The sequence below is a fragment of the Gekko japonicus genome, unplaced genomic scaffold (assembly GCF_001447785.1).
Source record: "Gekko japonicus isolate JY-2015 unplaced genomic scaffold, Gekko_japonicus_V1.1 scaffold682, whole genome shotgun sequence".
Classification (NCBI taxonomy): Eukaryota; Metazoa; Chordata; class Lepidosauria; order Squamata; family Gekkonidae; genus Gekko; species Gekko japonicus.
The window spans coordinates 383,668-398,983 of record NW_015167074.1 but is presented as its reverse complement, the minus strand read 5'-3'; positions in this window follow the sequence as shown (position 1 = coordinate 398,983).

Sequence of the window (15,316 nt, the reverse complement as noted above, 5' to 3'; positions counted from 1 at the left end):
CTTACATTGGTCTCCTCGCCTCCTTCCCCGTATACTCCAAACAAACCCGTGAGGTAGCTTAGGTGAGGGTGTGTGGCTGGCCCAAGGTCACCCATCCAGTTTCCAGGACAGAGTGGGGATGCAAAGCTGGGTCTCCCGAATCGTAGCCCAGCTCTCTAACCACTGAACCACACTGGCTCTCCGTTGAAGACAAGGGCCTTAGAAATGTTAACTCTCCTTAGGGACTGATCTGCTGGCCACCTCTGAAACTCAGCTAGTATACCTTTATCATTCGAGATAGGTTCAAGTGGGTAGCCATTCGGGGTGGGCAAAGAAAAAATATTTGGTATTATTCGGATTCGGGATTCGGGATTCTCTCATCTGAATATATTTGGTATGCTGTGGTCTAGGCTCAGGTGGGGTAGCTGTGTTGGTCTGAAGCAACAGGACAAAGTTTGAGTCCAGTTAAGACCTTTAAGACCAACAAAGTTTAATTCTGGGTATAAGCTTTCACGTGCATGCACACTTCTTCAGATATTGGATATCTTCTTATTTATGAATGAATTCAGGTATCTGAAGAAGTGTGCATGCACATGAATGCTTATACCCAGAATTAAACTTTCTTAGTCTTAAAGGTGCCACTGGACTCTGACTTTGTTCCAGATCATTCAGGCTTTAAGGTGGCCCAATCTTAAATATATGTATTTGTACGCAGCTCCCTAGGAGCCAGTTTGGTGTAGTGGTTAAGTGCGCAGACTCTAATCTGGGAGAACCGGGTTTGATTCCCCACTCCTCCACTTGCACCTGGCTGGATGACCTTGGGCAAGCCGTAGTTCTGATAAGAGCTGTTCTTGAAAAAAGAGCAGTTGCTGTCAGAGCTCTCTCAGCCCCGCCTACCTCACAGGGTGTCTGTTGTGGGGAGGGGAAGGGAAAGGAGATTGTCAGCCGCCCTGAGACACATTTGGGTAGTGAAGGGCGGGGTATAAATCCAATCTCCTCCTCCTCCGCCACTGACTTCAATTGAATTATTTTCCCGTGCTTATTTATGTAGCTATTTATGACTTTGCGGTGGAAACTCAAAGTGACTTACAGCGGAGAGAGAGTGACTCATCCAGTGAACTTACTTAGCAGACGGAGGATTCAAACCCTGGCCTCCCTGATCCTTGTCCAAAGCTCTTACCATTACCCCACACCGCCTATCTTAAGAATGATATCACATTAACTAAAACATCGAATGGCAGCAAACTGTGAAATCCTAAAATTCACTTGTGAGTTGAGTCCCATTATCTCACTGAATCTTACGGAGGAGAAAGCCTACGATTGGGGTCATGCTTGCAAGGGAAACTGGATTTTTCTTATTGACTGAAAATACTCAAGCCAAGAAGGACACAGTCCAAAATGTGGGATCTCCATTCAGAATGCACAAATCCACATGCCGTGGATGTCGGTATCCAGTTTGCACTGAAAGTGACCAGAAGCCATGAAACTTGCCATTTACCTGCCAAATATTGCCTTTATGTACAATATTATGTTTTAAAGATCACTTTATGCAAAAATTGTGATCGCTGCCATGTTAACCTCTGTGGGGGGTCCCCAGAGCAGTATTGTTACTGTAATTTTCCACAATAATTCACCAGAACTTAAACATGATGCTGGAGATTAAAGCTAAGGGCCAAGCCAGCTGTGACGTCAGCCATTTTGCAAATGTCTATGTTTCAGTTAAGTACGGGGGGGGGTGTTTTGGAGGATTAGTCTTTTCCCTTCACACCATTTTCTTGATCAGTGGCCACCACCAAGAGCTGCTGCTTTGCTTCATGCAAGAAAACAGACCCTAAAAACAGAGGGGCCAGCTGAAGTAGGTTTGCCAGCTTCCAGGGGGGTCCTGGAGATCCCCCATAATTTACAGTGATCTCCAGACTACAGAGGTTAATTCCCCTGGATAAAATTAAAGCTTTGGGGTGCGGACTCTATGGCGTTATACTTTGCCGAGGTCCCTTCCCTCCTGAAACGCTGGCCTCCCCAGGCTCCACTAGGGTTGCCATTTGCCCAGTGGGACCAGGGGGTTCCCCCAATTTTGCAGGCTCCTGCCCATGCCGGCCAGCTGGCTGGCGGGAGGGAATCACCTCAAACAGCAGTGTTGCACACGACGTGCCTGCATCACCCAGAAGTGATGTTGGCACATCGGCGACGTCAGAGGTGATGCTCTGGACGTTGGGCAACACTCTATGGTTTGATGCCGGTTTTACCATAGAGTTTTGTCCAAAATCCAGAGTGTCACCCCCGACGTCGCCAATGTGCTGACATCACTTCCGGATGACGCAGGAACATCACATGTGGCGTCACTGTTTCAGGGGGAAGGGGGGGCGATGTCACTTCCCACTCTCGGAACGCCCCTCCCATCCCCCCACCGGCGGGTGAAAAGGACCTGGCAACCCTAGGCTCCACCACCCCTAAATTGCAGTCAGGAATGGGCAGAGAGGAAACGCTGCATGCCTCTTCCCCTGTGGTCCAGCCCCAGTTTGAGTTGCAGTGCAGGAGATCCATTCATGGGTCTTCCAACTCCATGACCGATTTCCCACTAGCCGCTGATTCATCTTCGCTCTTCCTTTTCCCCCTGATTCTACGTGTCAATTTCCCACTACTTGCTGCATGGGCGCATCTTGTCCCACAGCTTCACCCGATTTCCCCTGTGTCTTCTTGACTGAGGATCGAGAAGACATGGGGGAAATCGGGCGAAGCTGCAGGGCAAAATGCGCCCGTGCAGCAAGTAGTGGGAAATTGACACGTAGAATCGGGGGGAAAGGAAGAGCGAGGATGGAGCAGCGGCTAGTGGGAAATCGGTCCATATCTAGTTTGGCCCAGAGGCCAGGTTTAATTGTGACAATGGATATCTTGAAAGAACTCATTTGTATCGGGTTCCGTATGCTCAGCATCACGTATGAGTGTGGTCACTTATCCTCCTCTGAGTAGCATTAGCATACTAGGGATCTGTGGCCCTGCATTAAGCAATGGCTAGCATGCCAAAATTGCATGCTCAGTGAATGGCAATCCAGTTTGTACATCACACCAAGCAATTGGCACACAGCACCGGTACGGTAACACCCAGCATCCTTTTAAACTGGGCTCACAACAAAAGAGAGATCCTTTTGGAATTTTGTCTACAATTTACATAGGAACATTCATTCCTATAGAGCTGCTGGAAGCTGGAATGTTCCCACACTAGGAGCGATTTCGCACTAGAGCTGCCTCGCGGCGCAGCCGCCGTTTGCCCCGACACTATCACAAACATGTCAATTTCACACCCAAAGCTGCGGGGCTGCATTTTGACTCGCAGCGTCACCCGATTTCCTCCGCAGTTTCGTGATCCTGGTTTTTGAGGATCACGAAACTGCAGAGGAAATCGGGCGAAGCTGCAAGTCAAATGCAGCCCCGCAGCCTCAGGTGTGAAATTGACAAATAGTGTCGGGGCAAACGGCGGCTGTGCCGCAAGGCAGCTCTAGTGCAAAATCACCCTAGATGTAATGGTCAGCTGCTTATTAGAGGCTTGCCAAAATGAAACACCCTTCTGTCTTATTTTGGGCTGCAGCCTTATGCAGGCCTGCTTGGAAGTAAAACCCTGTTGAATTCGGTAGCCTAACTTCCAAATAAATATCTACAGAGCCAGGCTGGAAGTGCCCTACCAAAAGAGATTAAATTGTGCATAAGACACAAACCTTGGAAGTTTCACTCACGATTCTGTGGACATTTACTGTTGCAGCTGAGTGTCTTTGCTAGCAAATAGATGTCCCGTGTATTAAAAATTTCCAGCAATTTGTTTTCCCCTGGGAGGGCCACACGAGACATGACCAATGTTCCCTCTAAGCTGCGGAGTCTTGTGAGCAAAAATTCTATTTTGTGAGCTACTGGCATTAATGTCATAGTGCAACGAACATGAAGTTGAGCAAACTTCAGAGGACGGTGGAAGACCGGAAGGCCTGGTGTGATCTGGTCCATGGGGTCGCGAAGGGTCGGACTCGACTGTGCGACTGAACAACAAGAACAACAACTGGCATTAAAGTTGTGAGTGAGCCATTTGGCTGTAGCATAAATTAGTTTGCTCTGGAGCCATCCTTCCTGAGTTAAGACAAAAATCTGTGAGCTGGAGGCTAAAAAAAACTGTGAGCTAGCTCACACTAACTCAGCCTAGAGGGGACACTGGACACTAATGATGGTAGTGGCGGCTCCTACTCATACGCCTGGTGGAAGAGCTCCGTCTTACAGGCCCTGCGGAACTGTACAAGGTCCCGCAGGGCCCGGATCTCCATCGGGAGCTCATTCCACCAGGTAGGAGCCGCCACCGAGAAAACCCTGGCCCTGGTAGTGGCCAGCCTGGTCTGTTTGGGACCTGGCATTGCCAGGAGATGTTGCGTCCCAGACCGCTCGCGGGGGAACATATGAGGAAAGGCGGCATTAATGTCATAGTGTTACTGGCATTAATGTCATAGTGCTACTGGCATTAATGTCATAGTGCTACTGGCATTAATGTCATAGTGCAACGAACATGAAGTTGAGCAAACTTCAGAGGACGGCGGAAGACTGGAAGGCCTGGTGTGATCTGGTCCATGGGGTCACGAAGGGTCGGACTCGACTGTGTGACTGAACAACAACAACAACAACAACAACAACTGGCAAAATTAGTTTGCTCTGGAGCCATCCTTCCTGAGTTAAGACAGAAATCTGTGAGCTGGAGGCTAAGAAACTGTGAGCTAGCTCACACTAACTCAGCTTAGAGGAGACACTGGACACGACCTAGGGTTGCCACACTCCAGGTGCGGCCAGAAGATCTCCCAAAATTAAAGCAGTTCTCCAGACGACAGAGACCAGTTCCGCCCGGAGAAAAGGGCTGCTTTGGAGAGTGGACTGTGGCATTCAACTGTGCTGAGGTCCTCCCCCTCTCCAAACTCCACCCATCTCAGGCTCCACCCCCCAAATCTCCTGCAATTTCCTAACCCGGAGTTGGCAAACCTAGACAGGACTCAGAATGCCCACGATCAATATTTTTTTTAGGCTAAAAGCAGCTGCCAGGGGCGTGAGCCTAGGTGAAATTCAAATCAGGACCCATTGCTGAGAGAAGGCAGGATGCCATCTTTACTAGGTAAACCTCCCTCCCTTCAATAGCATACATTTAGCACTTGTGTATTTCCCCCCTGGGGCAAACAACAGCTTGGGAGGGAATGAGGCCAGTAAAATGGTTAAGCCCATCTTCCAGCACCAAACCAAACAAGGGCTCACAATGCACTGTTGCTTTGACCTCACCCTGGAGCAGTGGTCCCCAACATGGTGCCCGTTGGTGCCATGATGCCCGCCAAGTATTTTTATAAAGTGGGCAGGACTAGGTGGGGATTGGTGGGGATTAAGAGGCGGGGCTAGGTGGGGATTAAAAGGAATCCTGTTACACAGAGCTTCACTGCCACAGGAAGTGGTGGTGGCTACAAGCATGGGAATTAGATAAGCATATGGAGCAGAGGTCCATCAGTGGCTATTAGCCACAAGGTATAGATAGGGGCTCTGGGGCAAGTGATGCTCTGTCTTCTTGGTGCTCGGGGGGGAGGGGGTCAACAGTGGGAGGGCTTCTAATGTCCTGGCCCCACTGGTGGATCTCCTGATGGCACTGGTATTTCTGGCCACTGTGTGACACAGAGTGTTGGCCTGGATGGGCCTTTGGCCTGATCCAACATTGGCATCTCTTATGTTCTTATGTTCTGCCTGTAATGTTGTAGGGTTACTACTAGAGTTCGATATAAACTCACTCCCTGACATTTTGTGGTTGGCACCACCTCCTGCGGCAGCCATTTTGTGACTCGCCTCACCTCCTGTGGCAGCCATTTTGTGATGGTGCCCACCACCCTGTGTCAGAGCTCCAAAGATGCCTGCAGGCTCAAAAAGATTAAGTATCTGTGGCCTAGAATTACCAGCTTTTAAAAAGCAGCATACACACAAAGACATTTTAGTATTGTGATGTCTAAATAAGAGATTTTAATTACATGGCTTGGATGTTCTTCATGTAGCGGAGAAACACACGGCCCACAACTGGTACCACCACTTCTCAAAACCCACCCTGGCCACCGAATGGCAATGCTGTTACTTCTTCCACTGCCTCCTAAACTGCATTTGCAAAGCATGGCCTTTGACAGTACAAAGTATCTCACCGAGCCCTTGTACGCTGATGCTCCTTTTTTCCCGTATCTTGCTGCAGCTCAGACTCTCTTTTTCTACTGATCCATTCAAATATCCCTAATATCCCCCTTAAAGTCCTAGTTACACAAATAACCCAAGTGCCAAAGGAGAAGTAGCGTTTTCAGCTGTTTTCTAAAGCAGCACTTGACTGGGAAGAATTCATTCACATTGTGCCTTCCTATGTATTCACTCCTGAATCCATGAAAAAAGAATCCATGAAAAAAGAATCCATGAAAACAACATGCCTATAGAAGTGCCTTGTTCACAGACTACTTGATTAAAACACCTACTAAATTTAGCTGTCTCTTAAAATTATGAAATGAGGTCCATGAAGGCAGCAACGGATGACTACGCAGTTCTTCCTTAAATCGATCAATCAAAATGGACACTGGAATTTTTAACGTTATGATTTCTTTTGAAAGGCTAATTTGTTGTCCAGTGTATCAGCTTGAAGAGGGTGTGGGCAGATAATACAGGACAGATTCATTGAGTAAAGCCAAAGACCAGACTAGATAATGACAGTCTTCTTTGTGTTAACGTTTGTGCAGTTTTGCTGGGATTTCAGTTCCAGAACTGTGGTTTTTAGGTTGATGTTTTTAAAGTGTGTGCTTTATTTCCAGAAAGACTGTACAAACTGGCAGCAGATCAGAGTATCTTAGTCCAGGACTTAGCTGGCGGGACTGATACACGGCTCTCTTCTCAGTTCTCAGATTTTGTGTGTGTAAAAGAAGGTTGCTTAATGTTAGATTGTGGAAGCCACAGCAGACCCATGATGCCCCTGTGTGTTTTTCAAGGCAAGAGACATTCAGAGGTGGTTTGCCATTGCCTGCCTCTGTGTCACAGCCCTGGGATTCCTTGGAGGCCTCCCACCCAAATTCTAGCCACAGCCAACCCTGCTTACCTCTTCCAAGGTCATCCAGCTCAGGGTTCTTTAAGGTCACATGGGTATTAAAAAGGTTAACCAGCTTTTACTTCTCGCTTTTCTTCAGTCCAATGAGATCCCTACCTATGTCTCATGAGGAGCTCAAGCTTATTTAGCCCGCCTGCTGCCTTCACTCCTAGAAGTGGGCCCGTTTGCTGAAAATCTCATGGCCAGAATGAAATTAAAGATGAGAAGCTGGTTCCTGTGAGGTCTGTTCTGCTAAGAGGGACACTTTTCTCTGGCACAAGGAGCTTTCTATGCACTCAAGAGGCCCTTCTTCTGGCGGAGGAAAGCATAGGGTTGCCAGGTCCTTACCGGCTGCCAGTGTGGGGCTTCAGCCGGCTTCTTGGGATCTTCTGGTGCGTGTTGTGATGTGCTTGTTGTGATGACATCACCCAGATGTGACATCATCACATCAGGGACGTCGGGGGGTGGTGGTGCTCTAGTATTTGGACAAAACTCTATGGGTTTTTTACCCTCAAGCCCATAGAATTTGCCCAAAAACTAGAACATCATTTCCGGCTGATGTCATTGTATTTGAATGTCACCGGGCAACGTCCCTGCTCAGGGGTGGGGTTTCCCCGCTGGCCAGCAGTGCATCGAGGGCCAAAAAATCGTGGGAACCCCCGCCCGGACCGGGGGGTTGTCAACCCTAGGAAAGCGCCTTTAGTGGAACAGATCTGCCAGATCTAGAACAATTCTGTTGAATTCACCATGAGTTCTAGATCATTATTTGTCAATTCAGAGGGATTCACCAGCACTAATGGCTTGCCCTGAAATTTTCAAAAGAATAATGCTATCCCATGGCAAATTTTCAAAAGAATAATGCTATCCCATGGCAAAACCGGGGGGGGGGGGGACTGTCTATCCTGTCTGCATTTCCCTGTCATCCTTCAGTACTCCTTGGTCATCCAAGGGCCCCACTGCCTCCCTGGCTGGTTTCCTGCTTCTAATGTATTTCTTTTCTGTTACTCTCTCTCTCATGCTCTCTCTCTCTCTCTTTGGCACGCCCTGTCTTTGGGCTGTCATAATTGTGCTACCATATATCATGTTATAGTTGTCCTAAAGTTAAACAGCAAAAGCACATTGACAGCCGGATTAATCCATGGAACCATTCCTGTGTGAAACAGGAGAATCCTGTTGCAAGTGATTGCTATGGTGCATTGAGAGTACATTATCCAACATGTGTGAAAGCATAAACGTGGATGGGCTTTGCTCATCAAGGGGGCCCAAATGGGTTGTTCACGCATCCTTTGACCTACTTTTTGATCAAGCAGACGTCCATACTTCTCAGGTAACGAGAGGCCACTGGAGGCCAAAGCCCCTTTAAAATCAAATGGAACACTAATATTATTCATGGGCTAATTGTGTACAACACAACACACACACATCTCCATTTGCTTCTCTCAAGACTTGTTCCATCTTAGAATTATTTCCCAGGTCTCTGCGCCACTGCCTGTTGGTCACATGTGGTTCTACAGACATTTAGCTGCTTATACCACAATGGGTCCTTGTAGGGTTGCCCACACTGGGTCGGAAACTTCTGGGAGATTTGGGGGTGGAGCCTAGCGAAGGGCAAGATTTGAGGAAGGGAAGGAGCGCAGCAGGCTATAGGGCCAGAGTCCTCCCTCCAGAGGAGCCATTTTGTCCAGGGGAACTGATCTCTGCAGTCTACAGATCAGTTGTAGTTCCAGGAGATCTCCAGGCCCAATTAGCCTTAGGTTCTTGTCACCCAGATTCCACGTGGTTCCATGTTGCATTTCTGGATGCAAAACAATGGCCATCTGCCAACATCGTTTCAGACTAGTCAGGAAATGCCCCTTGGGCATGATACGAAGCTCCAGTCAGAGATGAATCACAGCTAAATGGCAAAGGGAGCCTAGCTATGAGTCACGCTTTTACTAAGGATGCCAGTCCTCAGGTGGGGGAGGGGGGGTTCCCCGATTTCACAGGCTCCTGTTTGCCACCGGACAACTGGCCGGCAGGGGAAAGCCCCGCCCCAATTCCTGTCCTCAAGAGCAACCTCCGGCAGCCACCCCTCTCCCTCCCCTCCTGCACATGGCCTGTCGATCAGCTGGAGGGCCCTTTAAAACTTGCAGGAGAGGAGGGAGGGGGCGGCCACCAGCCGCACACCTGAACTGCAAGGGGTGAATTCGCCACTTGGAGTTCAGGCCGTGGCCCACACACACACACACACACACACACACACCGCTTGTAAAAAGCATTCGAAGGGTCCCTCTAAATGTTTTTTACAGGCAGGAGCTGTCAGTGCCTGAACTCCAACTGGCGACTTGCAGGTCAGGCTGCCTCCCTAACATGATCATGTCCCTTCTGCATGACGTCATCATGTTGGGGGGGCTTCCCCGCCCCCTCCGGGGACACACACACACCCCCAAAGTCCCTAGCCAGCAAGTGGACAGGACCTGGCCACCCTACCTTTTACAAAGGTAAAAAGTAGAACTGAAGGAGTTGAAAAAATGTTTCTAAAGATAGTACTTGGACAATTTATTACTGTGGCAGAAATCAAGGTTTTGGCAGAAATCAAGGTTTTTTCTTTCCTTGCCACTGTTTTACTGCCAATACATTATAACGGAGAACAATACAACAGGACTGGGCTGCACAAATTGTGACCCACCAAGCCAAAGCTCAAGTACTTCTCAGGCCAGAATACAGTGGCCGTGAGCTGACAGTTCCCTCTAAGCTGAGTTAGAGTGAACTAGCTCAGTTTTTTAGCCTCCGGCTCACACCTTTTTGTCTTTGCTCAGGATGGAGGGCTCCAGAGCAAACTCATTTATGCAGTAGCCAAATGGCTCACTCACAGCTTTAATGCCAGTGGCTCACAAAGTAGAATTTTTGCTCACAAGATTGCGCAGCTTAGAGGGAACATTGCTGACAACCTGGCCCCGCTGGTGGATCTTCTGATGGCACTGGAATTTCTGGCCACTGTGTCACACAGTGTTGGACTGGATGGGCCTTTGGCCTGATCCAACATTGGCGTCTCTTATGTTCTTATCTTAAAACCACCACCCCATTTTTACAGTCACAGGAGCAAAATCTGAAGGCTTATTGAGCTTTTGTTGGAGGGCTATGGGGGGGGGGCTGCTTTCAGCTTGAGGGTCACAAGTTGGGCAGAGCTGTCCCAGGAGTACGGTGAGGGGCCTTGACCTCTTCACTGTGGCGTCTCTGTGTCCACTGAGGAGCAAGTGCCTTCCGACAAGAACAAATCAACCTGGTGCAATTTCCTGTTTAGCCTGGCAACAAATTGCTTGGGCCCCCATTGTACAGTACTTCTCACGTCTCTCCAAGAAACACTGGCATGAACCATGTACGCGTGGGATGGTTTGGCCTGTGTGCTAATTTTAAAGAGCATAAGATGCGATTATCCTAGGCCAGTGGTGGCGAACCTATGGCACGCGTGCCAGAGGCGGCACTCAGAGCCCTCTCAGTGGGCACGCATGCCATCGCCCCAGCCAGGCCCAGACCGTCCTTAAAGTGTGGAATTCTCTGCCAAATAATGTTAAGTAAATGAAAGCATTTGGGATTGCTTTCCTTACTTTGTTTGGATCATCTTATGTTAATGTAGTTGTTGTTTTTTCTAAACTAAAACTTCAGTATTCAGGTTAAATTGCCGTGTTGGCACTTTGCGATAAATAAGTGGGGTTTGGGTCGCAGTTTTGGGCACTCAGTCTCTAAAAGGTTCACCATCACTGTCCTAGGCAAAGCCACAGATTAGCCATGGTGACATATCAGAATCTGAAGCAATGCAGCTTCATTCTGCAGGCTTTAGCCTCCTAGACATTTACAATAGTGGGTGTCATTAATTGCTACCAGGATCTTCTTCCAAAGGCCCATTAATTGATGTCGTTGCCACGTGATATGGTGGTCTAGGTTTATAGAATCTGTGGTTGGGCAATATTGTCCAAATCAGAGGTTTAAAAAAATATCTTCAAAATCCTCTTCCAGCAACAAAAGAAGGAGACATTTCGATATGTTTTCACGCTCAATCTAATAAAAAGGCCGTAGTATTTTCTGCACAATGCAAAATCCCTTATGAATGAAAACACACCTTTCACTATGGCTCATTGCCAGTTTCATGTGTATTTCAACAATCTATTTTCACAAAACTTATCAGTTAATAATTTGCCATAAAGCCATGTAATGCAAAACCAAGGTTTACGTGTTCGTTGTTCAAGCACATCATTTCTAAAACCATTCCTTTGACCTACAAGAGTTTATTCGTTGGGTTCGGTTGTGATTGTGGGGGTCCCTTTTAAATGTTTGTTTTCTGCAATGAAAGGAAAGATTTCTAAGAAATGAATGATCAATAGACTGCCAAGGGATGAGAGACTAAATTTTTTATGATTAACTTTTCTACTTTGTATAAAGATATGCTGCATTTTCTGATTCAACTTCCTGATCTGTTGACGCAATGTGACTTTCTGTACATGCTTTTTACACATCCAAGTCCAACCTTTACAGTGTATATTTCACGTATCGTTTTTGTAAAGGCTTTTTTTTTTAATTTCCCTTACCGTAGAGAAACGTGTGTTTTGTTAGAGGGGGGTTATGCATGCTTAAAGGGTTTGCATAATGTAGCATTAGAATCTTTTGCCGTCGACACAAACGTTCAGATATTTTTTTCCTAAGGTGTTGTTCTGTACTAGATTGTACATTTTATATGTTCAGGTTTTTTTTAAAGAACTCTGTAAAGCCCTCAATACTGTGATTCTTTTCATATGCTGATTCCATGGCTCTGGGATTGGCCAAGGCCACAGTCCTTGAAAAGCTTTCCTGTGCCCCTGCTAAGCTCATGTTCTTTTAGACAGGTGCCATTTATATTTCGCTTTGGGAATGGGGCAATACTGAACACAGCCTCCTCTTGAAAATATAAAGTGGTTCAAAAGTCCCGCCCTCCCACCCCCTGCCCCAAAATCACACTACTTAAACAGCATTTGTGATTTGTTTAATGGTTTAGCTAAAGCAGTATCATCGCCGTATGAGAGGCTTCTTCCTTTCCAAAGCCAAAGGAGCTGCTATGCAGTTCTACAAACACTTTCCTGGAAGTAAGCCCCATAGAGTAGACTTCAGTAGGAAGTATATGTGCTTAGGATAAATACAAAATTCGAGTCCAGTGGCGCCTTTAACACCAACAAAGGTTTATTCAAGGTATGAGTTTTCGTGAGCAAGGCACGCCTTGCTCACGAAAGCTCATACCTTGAATAAACCTTTGTTGGCCTTAAAGGTGCCACTGGACTCAAATTTTGTATTATTGCTTCAGACCAACCCAGCTGCCCACCTAGATCTTTGCTTAGGATAAAGTCGTTTAGGTGCTGGATTGCTGCCTCTAGTACAGATTCCCAGCATAGACCCAGCTATTTCATTTCTAACAGTCATTAGAGAAGCAATGTATAGAGCGTATAGAAGCACTGAGTCGGCTGGAGGCATAGCCCTGAGAAGTAATCACATGGTTGAAAACACAGGGAGGGCAAAGAACACAGACATATGCCGGTGGCATCCGCGACTGGTGCCCCCGAAAGGGGCTTGTGCCGGAGAACTCCTCACTGGATCCTTCCCCAAACCTTTCAGCCTCTGTGCAGGCAAATGACTCCCTGTTTTCACTTAATATTTTGCCTGCGCTCTGCAAACCGCCAGTCGCGGCAAAACTCCATAGCAACTTGCGGCGCGGCGCATCCTAGGGAAGAGAAACCAAGCGTTTAAATAACCTTGTACGAAGGATGAGTTTGGATTCACAAAGTGCATTTTAAGATCCTCAGGTGCGATAAAAGTTATGGCTTGAGAGAAATTAGCGGGCCCTCTTCCTCGCCCTTCACAGGTCGACCCTTTACCACCAAAAGAGTACGCACATTTGTTATTCGCCTTCACAAATCACGCTTGGCCGTGGTTTTCCACTGGTATAGTGACCCACCCGCAATTGGCAAGCCACATAACCCCTTTCAAAAATATTCTTAATATGGGCAAGCAGGGCTTCCTGAAGCAGATCTTATTTGTAGTTTATCAATGCATGTTTGCAAAATGATCCTCAATTATGTTTTAACATCAGTCAGCAGTGTAGGATCTGGGCGACTTGGGCTCTTTTTGTAGCAGGTACTCATTTGCATATTAAGTGACACACCCCTAATGTAGCCAATCCTCCAAGAGCTTACAGTAGCTCCTGTAAGAAGAGCTCTGTAAGCTCTTGGATGATTGGCTACATTAGGGGGTGTGGCCTAATATGCAAAGGAGCTCCTGCTACAAAAAGAGCCCCAATGCCATGGAAGGTTGATGAGTAACCCTGGGCCTGTCACACTCACACTCTCAGCCTAGCCTGTCTCACAGCACTGTTGTTGTAAGAATAAAATGAAGATGGCAATGATGCCGTCAGCCCCACTAGGGAGAAAAACAGGGTAGACATATCTGATTTAAACAAATCACATCTGCTTCATAGCAAGAACGACGAAGTAGTAACATACAACGGCACAGGAGACCCCATTGCAGAATAAACAAAACTATCAGTATTTAAGATGGCACAGAACTGCATCCTGGTGAGCTAACACGAGCCACTCTTTTGTTGGTCATTCTCTATTCTGTGCCTTTGTTTACTCACATAACGGATCAACCCTCTTCGGGTACAGAGGGTACAGCTACACGTTCCATGAAATACAAAAAAACCCCGGTTTCAAATCCATCCTGTGTTACAAGCGTCATCTCACCTGAGATTCCATTTTATTTGCCTTCCCATCCACTCCTACCTTTGATGAATCATCTCAGCTGTAGAAGTTGTACATTTTAGGAAACAAAAAACGCCATCGACTTTGGGAGCATTTAATACTCAGAGAAATGTTAATGATTGCTGTATTAGTACAGCTACTGGTCCTTTGTTCTATACACATAGTTTTCTAAACTTTCCTGTTAATGCTGCAGCAAATGGCTGGTAAAAACCAAGAAGATAAAAGAAAAATGTAGCATTATCTCACTTTACCATTGAACCATTTTTCATAGCTGCTAAAAGTGTAATTAAATGTAAATGTTAGCTGATCTATTCCTAGCTACCAAATAAACTTTTTTTTAAAAAAATTCCATTCTACAGACTTTTATTTTGTACATTGAAAAACATCTGATTTTTAATTTTATATCAGTTGAAACCTCAAACATTTTGTGGGTGTCTTTTAATATTTCCACAAGAATTTGTCTGCAATGTAGGTTTTGAACATGTGTGTCACTATATAACAGCTAAGAACTTCAGTATGGAAAAAGATACTGCTACCTCATTTCTGTTATTTGCTGAGACATTTTAAAGCTTTTGAAAAAGCATTCCTTAAAGTTATTGGTGCTGAAGTTAAAGGAAAACAGGTAAATGTAACTTTCTCCAAAACTGCTGAATTTAGATAGGAACTCTTTGTTTTGATGTATAGTGGTTAGGAGCAGACTCTAATCTGGGAGAACCGGGTTTGATTCCCCACTCCTCCACATGCAGCTGCTGGTGTGACCTTGGGTCAGTTACAAGTCCTTTCAGAGCTGTTCTCTCACGAGCAGTTCTCAGAAGAGCTCTCTCAGCCCCACCTAGCTCACATGGTGTTTGTTGTGGGGAGGGGAAGGGAAAGGAGATTGTAAGCTGCTCTGAGACTTCTTTGGGTAGTGAAGGGCAGGGTATAAATCCAATCTATGCTCCTTTTACATTACTGGGGTTTTTTCCCCTCACTGTAAATGCATACAATGGGCAGTGACATTTGTAACTGTTTTCTCCAATCCAAAGGCTATGTTAATAAAACAGCAGCATTAGTTGTCTATCCAGATACTTTGGTAGGCAAATCAAACGATTCACTACACAATTTTGTAACCAGCTATTAGTAACCACTTATCTATCCTTGTAGAAGTGTGCCTGGCCACACTTGGGCTAGTCCTTTATGGAACATCAGTGGTCACACAATTCTCAGCTTGTAACACCTGCCTGGTTATCAAGAACAGATCAACGGCAATCCTAAATAGAGTTACACTCTTCTAAGCCCGTTGACTTTCATAGGCATAGAAGGGCATAATTCTGCTTACGATGGTACTGGACATTACTACAGGCAACCAGTAGAGCAGTACTCCGTTAACAGTTGTATGGTTTACCAAGCTGCTTTTCCACTGGTGAAAAAGGGAGGATGGGGTCCCCTCCGATCACCAAAAAGGCTGTGCTGGGGTACACGGAAGCTGCAT